General features: G+C 45.6%; 1 pseudogene; it reads left to right on the forward strand.

The window, feature by feature from the left end:
- LOC141220425 (uncharacterized) overlaps positions 1-12,056 on the forward strand; it is a 41,702-nt pseudogene extending 29,646 nt beyond the window's left edge.
- Positions 12,057-12,351: the final 295 nt, after the last annotated feature.

Consider the following 12,351-nt stretch of genomic DNA (forward strand, 5'->3'; position numbering starts at 1 on the left):
TTGTATTTTGTGCATTACTCACCACTGGCGGGGGGGTTGTCAGCCTGTCGAGATCACTCTGTTCCCTCTCGGCTGATGCAGTGTGAACTGGTCCTTGACTTCGGGTTACAACATTGGCCCAGTGGCAAACCAAACCTGCTCCTAGGTTGTTTCCCAGCAACACATCTACTGGTAGATGCCGAACTACTCCTACATCCACTATTCCATGACTGTGACCCCAGTCTAAATGTAGTCGGGCCCTTCGAATGTTCAGAGATTCTCCCCCAGCTACGTGGACTAACATCCGGCTGGTGGGAACAATACATTGGTCCGGTATTAGATGGTCTTTTATCAATGTGACTGAGGCTCCGGAGTCACGGAGCCCCACAGCCTCCACACCCTCTACCCAGACCGGCTGCAGATGCTGGTTCAAGGACGCGGAGGTGTCCCATCTAGTCCGAGACACTTGTCCTTGTACCACATGGGCCTCTTCCTCTTCTGGTCGGGGTAGTGGAATCCGCTCTCCCTCAGTATTCCAGCCCCATTGCTGTACAGTGTTCACTTGTTGGGGACGTGGATGATGTGCGCTAGAACGTTCCCGGCATTCCCTGGCAAAGTGTCCCATGCGTCCACAGTTATGGCAACTTAACCCTCGTCGCCCTGACGTGAGACGTACTTGGGGGCTTGAGAAACCTCCCCCTCTTTGTGAAGTACAAAATCCCCGCAGTGCCTCCTCTCGGTGGTCCATGGGTGTCACTGGCCTCCGTGTAAGCCCTGGTTCCCGACTCACTGGGGCTGTACTTCCACGTTGCCCTGGTCGATTAGAAGACCAATCATCAGCCAATCTGGCAGCCTCATCCAGGCTGAGTGGTTTTCTATCTGCCACCCATTCCTTTAAATTACCTGGGAGCTTTGACATAAATTGTTCCAGCATGACTATGTCCATTACATGGTCTGCTTCCCGAGCCCCCAGTCCTTCTATCCATCGAGTGCATGCCGTACGTAGCGTGTTGGCAAACTCCCGATGTGTGTGTGCAGTGGGCTTGTCAGTCTCCCGAAACTTCCTCCGGTAGGTTTCCGGCGTGACGGCATACCTCTCTAGCAATGCACTGCGAGTGGTGGAGTAACATCTCTGATCCACCGAAGACAAGTTATTAAAAGCTTCTCTAGCTTTTCCGGTCAGGCCAACACTCAAATATCTGGGCCAGTCACTGACTGACACCTCATGCAGCAGGCACAGGTTCTCAAATAACCGGAGATGTTCATCAATATCTGAGGTGTCCTCATTAAACTGTGGTATATCTCGGTACCTTAAAGATGTAGGCCCCTCTCTCCTGTTATCCATTGTCCTCTGTGTTGGGGCGTGTGGGGGTATCGCTACATGCACACCCAGATATTTGCTTAGCACTGCCGCCCGCTCCATCTCTGTGGCCCGCTCTCCTAGTGCGCCCAGCATCCTCCCCAACTCCGTTGATTGATCCTCTGCCATCTGGATGACAGTCCTGGGCTGTGGTGCCTCCAGGGAGATGCCCTCCTCCACGTCTGAACTGACCTCCTCCTGTGGTTGTTCACGGTCCCAATCGTCCAAGCGTTGTATTAGGGTCGCACGGTTATCCTCTGGCATCCACTCTAGCTCTCTCCCAGAGCAAAGGGTTCTCAGCTCCTCCTTTTTTAGTCTCTTGTAGATGGAGTCTGCCATCTCTTCTGCCAAGTCACCACTCAGTAACTTTCCCTGGTATGCTGTCCAGAGATAGGTGATCCCACCGCTGCCACCACTTGTAAAGATGTGCGGTTGTGGATTTTAGTAATCACCTAGGCAGGTTATCGATGCAATTAGTTTTATTCCTTCCGAACACGTGAACAGCAATTCCAGGTAAATGTCCAACAGGCAATTCTCTTAGTCCTTGAGTTTCCAACCTGGGATCAGTAGTTCCACTGCCCCGTACCAGGTGATACCCACTGTCCCCCAACTTTTGGTTGGCCCACAGCTTTTTGTATCTCCCGCCGGTATTTTGGCAGTCACAGCATATGCTCCTTCGGATGATGGATATCACGACCGCAGCCCGTGATACCACCCAGCTCTCCGTCCGACCAGCAAAAATGTTCTCTTTCTCCTGCACAGGGTTCAGCCCCCTGAATTGGCAGAAGAGCTCACACCTCCCTCCCCCAGCTAATTGTACCTTAGTGGAGATATTTTCTCAGGTGGACCCATCCCCTGGGTTAGCATGTGAGACTACCTGTGGTGATGGAGAGAACAATGGCCCAAGGTCTGGGAGATAAGGTCAGTGAATGGAATAGATACCTGAGGTTGAACTGATGAGCAAACAAATCACTAACAAAACACAGCAAGCAAATTTCTAACAAAACACAAAATTAAGATTGATGAAAAAAAGGTTGCTCAGTGCTGGAAAAGTATTTAGAAAATGGCCAGGTCCTCACACCCGGGTCTGGATGAGAGTCTCCTCTCCTCCACACCCGGGTACCATCCGCACATTGAAACGCTTGGATTCCGCATGTACAGATGCAGTGATGCGGAATCCAAGCTTTCCAATGCAAGTCAATGGTGGCAAAAACGCAGCGCTTCCACAAAATAATTGGTAGTGTTGCGTTTTTTTCCGCAATGATAACCCGCAGCGAAAATTTCTGCAGCATGTGTACAGCACATGCGGATTATCATTGGGGAACATGGCAGGCCTTCTACCATGCGTTTTTTGAGCGTTTCTGCAGAGTTTTTGCCGCTGCGGAAATGCTTAAAAAACGCATCGTGGGCACACAGCCCAAGACTGTTCAGCCTAATCTTTTCAGTAGAAAATGTGATGTGTTATTGTCTATAGTCACAGTTTTTCCCATCAGCCTTTAACTTCTTTAACCCATCTACATGAATCTGGACTTACACAGAGACACCTAGGCTTGGGCCTTGGTGTGACCTGTTGTTCTGTGGAGTGAGAGATGAAAAATAGTCATCTTAGCTGGGTCAGAACCAGGAGGGCAGAGAAAATACAAAATCGGAAGACAAAAGAGTAATCAGTAGGCCCATTTTTTTCAGGCCTCACTATTTATAAAGCACCATCAGGCGGCCCTTACTATTGTTAGAGTACCCTGCGGCGGCCACTAAAGCTAGACAGCCAAGCTCCGCAAGTAAGCACATCCGGCCGACGGAAGCCACTGGCACCGATAGCAGCTGATTGGCAGGGTTGCCGGGTGCAGGACCCAGGTCAATCAGACATTGATGCCCTATCCTACGGATGGGGTATAAATGTAAAATTAGTGGACAACTTCTTTAATATGGTAAAGTTTGAAACTTGCATGGCCATATATTGCTTCTGCAATATAACGTATCCATCTGAGGTGGTCAAATTTTCTTTTTTGTATATATTATATAAAGTTTGAAACTTGGAGGTCCACCTGGCGGCCCTCACAATTTATAGAGTGCCAGCAAGTGGCCTCCACTATTTTTACAGGGCCAGTAGGCATCTTGTGGACAGATGAGACCAAGATAGTGCTTTTTGGTAAAACACATCATTCAGCTGTTTACTGTAAATGGAATGAGGCCTAAAAATAAAAGAACACAGAACTTACAGTCAAGTATAGTGGAGGGTCAAAGATATTTAGGGGTTGTTTTGCTTCTTCTGGCACTGAATGCCTTGACTGTATGTAAGGCATGATGAAATCTGAATATTCCCAAACGATTTTGGGTAGCAATGTAGTGCCCAGTGTCAGAAAGTTGGATTGGCATCCTAGGTCAAGGGTCTTTTTGCAGGACAAGGACCCCAAGTTATGAATTTCTGTCAACCATGATAAATTTCTGTGAACGATGATGAATTTCTGAGTACAGATCACCGTAAAAATGTTGAATTGGTCAGTGAGTGAATGGAAGAAATCATTTAAGTTATGAACTGTGGAAAGATGTGTGTGACCAGAATGAACAGTCATTTCCAGCAGATGCTACAACCTAGCACCTATCCCTATACTAAATGTAGCTAACAGTGGTATTAATAAGGAATAGCATAGATTTTTTTCTCTTTTTTGCTTGCAGCAGCACGGAGTATAAGGCTATAATCCCTAACTAGATAACCTGTAATACGCTATCCCTAGTGCTATAGCTCACTCGTACACAAATTGCAGATAAGAGAGGTAATATTGCAGAATATAAAATAGATTTTAACCCGCCCCCAAAGAGTATTTTTTTGGGATATGGCAGCACCAAACTGTAAAGGAACGCAAGCAACCCTGCCTGCTTTGTTGAATTTCTGAGTGTGGATTACATTAAAAAACACATCTGTCAATGAGTTTTTTGAAGAATGCAATCAAGTTATAGACAGTGTATGCAACGACAATGAACACTCATTTCCATCAGGAGTATACATGTATATTGTAAAGAATGTTAGAAGTAGGTCTCTAAAAATTATTCATGCGGGCGTCCTAAATACCTTTAAAATAATTAATGGGGGTGTTGCATGATGATCACCCTGTTGATATTGTGGTGTAGGATGAGAAGAAGGAATAGAACAACATAAAAAGAAGAAATCTTCACACCTATCTGGGTGTGAAGATTTGCATGGGAATAGACCAGAAAAAAAATGGATTTGAGTTTATGTTCTGTTGCTGTCATCCGGTGGTGTTGAGAAGTCTGGGCCAATCAAGGCCTTGTTTATTTTGATATTAGTCAGCCTGTCAGCATTTTTAGTTGACAAGTGGGCGCACCTATCAGTTATAATACCCCCGGCGCACTAAAAACCCGCTCTGACAAAACGCTAGAGGCAGGGCAGGCCAGGACCTCCAAGCTGTAGTGAGACAGTTCATGTCACGTGTCTAACTTGGATATCTGATAGTTGTAAGGCACAGAGGAATCACCAAGGACGGTGGTACAGTCAGCAAGATACTCCTTCAGTATCTTCTAAAACTTTTCCCTCGTTGTCAGACTACCCCGTGTATCAGGGCCTGGGCACTGGGAGGGTCTGAGAAAACTGTCCCAGACCTTTGAGAGTGTTCTCCTGCTTCTCCTGCATATGGCTTTGTGTGTCTGTCTCCCTGTACTCATTGGTTGTCCAATGAACTGTGACCTCTACCATCTAAGTTGTCAGATGGGAATTTTTTATATTCTTCAACTAGGGCCTTCTGGTACTGCAACATTTTATTAGACCTCGCTGCCACTTGAAGGAGAGATAGAAAGTTCTCCATGTAGCATGGATCTATAAGGGTGACCAACCAGTAATTACTGTTGCCCAAAATGTGTACAACGCGAGGGTCACGGGAAAGGCAGCAGAACATAAACTCAGCCATATGTGCCAGACTGCGAAGAGCCAAGACTTCCCTGTCCCCACCAAGATGGATGATTGTCCATCATCTCCTCCTCATACTCCTCTTTTGTCCTCCTCCTCTTCAGCCACGGTGAACAGACGGGATGAAGGTGGTGCAGGTTGTACCGTCTGTAGCGCAGGAAACCTGCCTGTGTTCCTCATTAGCACCCAATCCACGTTGAAAAGATGATACAAGGCTGGGCTGTGTAGCATCACCCTGTATAGTTTCTTGCCCATCTCAACTTGCTGCGCCTGCAAAACCTCCTCTTTAATTGTGAGCAGCGAGCGTTTCAGTAGGCAGAGAAGCGGGAGGGTGACGTTGATTATGGCGTCACCACCGCTCACTATCTTGGTGGAGTCCTCAAAGGAATGGAGAACTGCACAGATGTCAGACATCCATGTCCACTCATCAGCTCTTATGTGCGGAGACTGACCAGAATATTGACGGGCGTGTTGGAGCTGGTACTCAACAACTGGCCACTGCTGCTCACAAGGCCTTGTTAACATATGCAACGTTGAGTTCCAACGCATGGTAACATTGTACAACAATCAGTGAGCTGGAAGTTGCAAAGGCTGCTGAAGCACAGCCAGGGCGGCGGAAGCTGTAGCTGACTTGCGGAAATGGGCACACGCAGTGTACTTTCACAAGCAGCTCAGGCAGATCATGGTAGGTTTTGAGAAACCGCTGAACTACTAAGTTGAGCACGTGGGTCAGGCATGGTACATGTGCTCGGTTGCCAAGCTTCAGTGCCACTTGCAGGTTCCAGCCATTGTTACACACGACCATGCTTGGTTGTAGGTTCAACGGTGAGAGCCACAGATCTGTCTGCTCTGTTACAGCTTTCAACAACTCTGCAGGGGTGTGCAGTTTGTCACCTAAGCAGATTAGCTTCTGCAGAGCCTGTTGCTGCTTGGCCAAGGCAGTGCTGAAGTTTCTAGCTTCATATTATTGATGTTTCAGAGATATGGAGGATGAAGAGGCGAAGGAGGTGCAGGAACTGCTGTACAAGGTGGGGGCAACCCTGATTGAACCAGGGCCCGCAATCCTCGGCATCGGTAGCACATGTTCCGTCCCAAGATCCGACTGGGTCCCGGCTTGCACAATATTCACCCATTGTGCCGTCAGGGAAATGTTGCATCCCTGGCCACAAGCACTTGTCCACATGTCTGTGGTTAGGTGGACCTTCCTAGTAACTGCATTGTGAGGGCACGGGTAATGTTAAGGGACAAGTGCTTGTGTAAGGCAGGGATGGTACATCGGGAGAAATAGTGGCTGCTGGGGACTGAGTACCTAGGTACAGCTGCGGCCATGAGGTTGCAGAAAGCTTCCTTCTCCACAAGCCTAAAATGCAATATTTCCAGTGCGAGCAGTCTGGAAATGTGGCCGTTTAGTATTGTGGCCTGTGGGAGTGCAGGTGGCTGCGTATTTCCGCTTGTGTTCCAAGGGACAACTGAATGCTGCGCTGGGACAAGGACGTGAATGTGGTTGCTACGACAGGTGGAGAGTGGGAGGCATCTTCGCCTGCATCATGGACAGGGGATTGGCATGCACATACAACAGGTGAAGAGGCAGTGGTGTCACCCACAGACACTGTTTCTGGTCCTGGCGTTTGGCCCAGCTAGTTGAGTGCTTTGCTGTCGTGTGCCTGAGCATGCTGGTGGTGGTCAGGCTGGTAGCTGTGCTGCCCCTGCTGATGCTGGCACAGTATATGTTGCAAATAGCCTTTTTTGGGTTAACTGGACAGTTTTTAAAAAAGCGCCAGACTCAGGAAGACCTAACCCTTGGACTGGCAACTTCCCTCGTGCTGGTGTTCTGGGGAACAGTTGCCTGCCTTGTCTCTATGGTCACGTCACTACCTCTTCCTGCCTGTTGCGGTACTATGGATCCCACCTTCTCTGCGCTGCTGTCTTTGCTCTGCTTGTCACCTTCCCAGATTGGGTAAGTAACCTCATCGTCCACCATCTCGTCTTCCCCGTCCACACCCTTGTCTGCCTACTGACTTACAAATATTTGGGTATCGCTAAGTGTGATCTCCTCATATCCTGCTTGAAGCGAACAGGGCAAGAGGACAGAAACTATAAATGGAAATATAAACAGCCCTTCGGAGTGTCTAAGTGTGAGATCACTTGTCTCCGGGCGCTCGGCATGGTGAGAGGAAGGAGGCTCAGGGTGAGGATTATGTGGTCCAGACTCAAGACTACTGAGACTGGACCGTGTGGAAGACAGGGTGGTGCTGAAAACTGACTGGAAGCATTGTCTGCTATCAACCCAACAACCTTTTCATACTGGTCTGGCTTCAAGACTGTTGTTCCACAAAGTGGGACAGGACGCTAGGTCGACATGATGTGGGTGTTTGTTGTGCTACTTCAGCAGGCACAGTTTCCCCTTGCCCCGTCTCATGCTGCACATAACACATCTGCATCTCTGGCTGCTATAGGCGTAAAAGGGGACAAACTTATGGTGTGGCACCCATGCTCCCCTGACCTCAACCCCATTGAGAACCTCTGGAGCTTCATCAAAAGGAGTGTCTATGATGGCGGGTGGCAGTTCACATCTAAGCAACAGCTCTGGGAGGGTATTCTGTCCTCATGCAAAACAATTAAAGCAGAAACCATCCAAAACCTGACAAATTCAATGGACGAGAGAGTTCAGAAGCTCCTTTCGAACAAGGGGTCCTATGTGCAAATGTAACATCACCTAGAATAAAGTTTTGAGGTGAAAACTGTTTGATTTCAGTTTGTAATAACCTGCTAATGCTTATAATTTCAAAACTGACCATTTTTTTGTTCTTTATTAAAATGAAAAGGTTGAAAACTCTGCTGTGCATAATAATTTGGAACATGCATTTTGAGTGCAGTTTGAGTGTTTTATTTTTTAAAAAATATACTGTTATCATAGGCAGTTTGTACAAAAACCTTTCAATTGTACTCTAATAGTTATTTGACTGGAAAATTACAATGACTGCAATTCATATAGGTAATTTGGGAAAATCTGAAAAAATATTATTTGCATAATAATTTGGAACACAGTGTATTTGGCAGCTTCAACAAAATTTCACGATTATTAATGCAGTAAAAATCTGACCACTTCAGATGAGCAAGTTTTACTGCAATAGCAATATGCTATTGGTTAGCGGCCAAGTCAGGATGTATGTTTTCAACACACAACTGTCACATTTTAAATGGAGTATAATATTTCGCAGATTACAAAAAATTTCAGGATCATTACGCAGTAAAATCTGACCACCACAGATGGACTTTTTCAATGCTTGCACTACATAGCAATGCTAGTCAAATCAACTAAGTGTGGCTGTATACTGTTAACAAACAAATGGAGCAGTAAAATAGTGTAGTATATTGCTTTTCACAAAAATTAGCAGGAATAAGAGCAAAAAGGAATATTATTATCCCTGAGAACTAGGGCTATTGATATGAGTTACAGCAGCAGAAAGAACATGCAATGAAGCCTAACCTGTAGTGCACTATCTCTCCACAAACTCTGCCTAACCTGCTAACAGCAGTATTAATATACATCAGAATGAGCCCTTACAAGGGCTGTTGGTTCAGATGAAATAAATACAACTAGTGTGGAATCCCTGCCTAAAAGAAGCTAGAATTCTCTCCCTCGCTCAGCCGCAGCTCTCCCTACTCTGCCTATTTCCGGGGTAGACTGTGATGAGGGCAGGGTCCCTGGTCTTATATAGACCTGATGATGCTATGCGGCCAGCCATTCACTGTAATGTCACTACCAACATGGCTACGGCATTACAGTGACTGGCAGGCGATCCCTACATGTTAATTGGCTGCCTAAAAAGTGCCAAACATGTGAGGCCGGCACTCGAGCTCGCTCCCGAAATTTTAAGAAAAAAAAATACTCGCTGAGTACTGAGCATTTCGAGCACTGTGATGCTCGGGTAAGTAACGAGTAGTGACAAGCATGCTCGCTCATCACTAATAGTCAGTAAATGGGCCAAAGCCATATCAGGAACCAAACACACAAGCCGGGTGCTGAGTACAGAGGACTGAACCAGAGGAGAACAAGGCTGTATCAGGCAGTTTCTGGCAATATACTCTGAGCTTTAGTAGTGTGACTTCAGCTGGATTGCACACACTCATACTGCCAGACTGGATGGTACTACAGGTCCCAAGCACCCTAATCTTAATGGCTGGACAGGGCCTGTGCGCCCAGAGCTTCTGGTTCCAACATCTCCATCACCAATGCCACCCGCAGAATGAATAAGGCGGCTCCTGGTGACAGGAGAAGATCCCAGAGGAGATGGGATTCACCATTTGCAGAAGCCCTAATATGACAAAATGGCAGAAAACCAGAACATTAGAAATCCCCATAAAGTGACTCCATTTTGGAAATTATAACCCTCAATGAATGAATCTATAGGACTAGTGACTATTTTGACTCCACAGACACTTTCCGGAAATTAGCACGCAGTGGATTTTGGAGAGTGAAAATTGCACATTGGCCATTTTATTACCCAACACATAGTGCCCATATTGTGCTCCAGGAGGCACACACCATAAATTAACTGTGTTCTTCTCACTATAGTAATGCCAAATTCATGGATGCTAAATGTGGTTTGGCACACTGCAAGGGTCAGAAGCAAGGGGGGCATTTGTTTTTGGGAGTGCGGATATTGCTGGATTGGTTTATGGAAGCCATGTTTCTTTTTAAGAGCCTTTTGAGCCACTAATAATGTGGAAACCTCTGTTTTTCCACTGACAGATAATGGACTTGAGTGGGGACTTTTTTTTTTTTGCAGGATGAGTAGAAGTTTTTATTGGTATTATTTTCGCCTACATAACATTTTTTGGTGGCTTTTTTTATTCCATATTTTGGAGGCAGAATGAACAAACAGTTGAACACCACGCTCCACTGGTTCATCCTATGAGGTTTTCTATTAGACTGTGAACTGTCATTGTCTTGGTAAATAATAATAATTTTTCTACGTAACTTTCAATTGTTACCGACAGTTTAAGTAGAAATGTTCACAAATATTACATTCAAGGATATTTTATTCAAAAATGATAACTGTTTTTATTCTTGGCAGATGACTGTACCAGGAGATCAGAGGGACAGCTGACATCATCAATTTTTAAATCCGATGATCTTGAGATGCCACAAGATACAATTGAAGTGAATGCCATTACTCCAGATATACCATCATCCCTTCACAGCAAAGATCTGTCATCTGATCCTTTGAAACAGGTCCTGTCTTCTGATTCATTACCGACTAGTAAGGAAAATCAAAGTCACAAAATAAGCATTAAAAAGCAAACTGCTCCTAAAGCAAATAATCCATTTTCATGTTCAGAATATGGAAATAGTTTTCCTCTCCAAAAGTTTTTTCTTAAGAATCAAGACATTCACACAGCAGAGAATATATTTTATTGTTCCAAGTGTGGGAAATGTTTTAACCAGAAATCGAAACTTGTTCGACACCAGAGAACTCACGCAGGGGAGAATTCATTTTCATGTTCAGAATGTGGGAAATGTTTTATGAAGAAATCATCTCTTCTTAGTCATCAGAGAACTCACACAGGGGAGAAGCCTTTTTCCTGCTCAGAATGTGGAAAATATTTTAGACATAAACGTAGTCTTGTTTTGCACCAAATAACGCACACAGGGAAGAAGTCTTTTTCATGTTCAGAATGTGGGAAATGTTTTAACCGAAAAGCGTATCTTGATAGCCATCAGAGAACCCACACAGGGGAGAAGCCTTTTTCATGTTCAGAGTGTGGGAAATGTTTCAGATGGAAACAGCATCTTGATAACCACCAGAGAACTCGCACAGGGGAGAAGCCTTTTTCATGCTCAGAATGTGGGAAATGTTTTAACCGGAAACAGAATCTTGATAACCACCAGAGAACTCACACAGGAGAGAAGCCTTTTTCATGTTCAGAATGTGGGAAATGTTTTAAATGGAAATCAGATGTTGTTATGCACAAAAGAACCCACACAGGGGAGAAGCCTTTTTCATGCTCAGAATGTGGGAAATGTTTTAGCTGGAAATCGCATCTTCGTAGCCACCAGAGAACCCACACAGGGGAGAAACCTTTTTCATGTTCAGAATGTGGGAAATGTTTTAACCGGAAACAGAATCTTGATAACCACCAGAGAACCCACACAGGGGAGAAGCCTTTTTCATGCTCAGAATGTGGGAAATGTTTTAGCTGGAAATCGCATCTTCGTAGCCACCAGAGAACCCACACAGGGGAGAAACCTTTTTCATGTTCAGAATGTGGGAAATGTTTTAACCGGAAACAGAATCTTGATAACCACCAGAGAACCCACACAGGGGAGAAGCCTTTTTCATGTTCAGAATGTGGGAAATGTTTTAACCTGAAACAGAATCTTGATAACCACCAGAGAACCCACACAGGGGAGAAGCCTTTTTCATGTTCAGAATGTGGGAAATGTTTTAACCAGAAATCAGATTTGATTAAGCACCTGAGAACCCACACAGAAGAGAGGCCTTTTTCCTGTTGAGAATGTGGGAAATGTTTTAACCAGAAATCAGGTTTGATTAAGCCCCAGAGAATTCACACAGGGGATAAGCGTTTTTCATGTTCAGAATGTTTGAAAAGATTTAACTGAAAATTGTATCTTCATAAAGGGGTTGTCCACTACTAGGGCAACCACTTGTCATTCCTCATGTTTGGCCTCATTAAAATAAAAACACTCATACTCACACTCTGTGTCATCGCTGTTCCAGCCGTGTCTGCACTCATGTACCCGGGGCTATTGTGAGGTTGTTACATCACCCGAGCCCTGCGCCCAATCAGTGCCAGCTTCACTGTCCCCGCCTTCAGACAGATTGAACATCAACAGGAAGCCACGGCTACAGCTGCTTTCTGACTTTCTGTTATTGTTCGATGTGTCCAAAGGTGGGGACAGTGACTCCAGGGCTGATTGGGCACAGGGCTTACATGACGTAACAACGTAATATAATCCCTGGAAACGCAAGTGCTGACACCGCTAGAACGCCGCAGGCATGGGAGGTTTGTATGACTTTTTATTTTAACAGGACCAAACATGAGGAATGAGAAGGAGTTGTCT

Source organism: Phyllobates terribilis, unplaced genomic scaffold (genome assembly GCF_046119375.1).
Source record: "Phyllobates terribilis strain yellow unplaced genomic scaffold, ASM4611937v1 Scaffold_292__1_contigs__length_2399606, whole genome shotgun sequence".
Lineage (NCBI taxonomy): Eukaryota > Metazoa > Chordata > Amphibia > Anura > Dendrobatidae > Phyllobates > Phyllobates terribilis.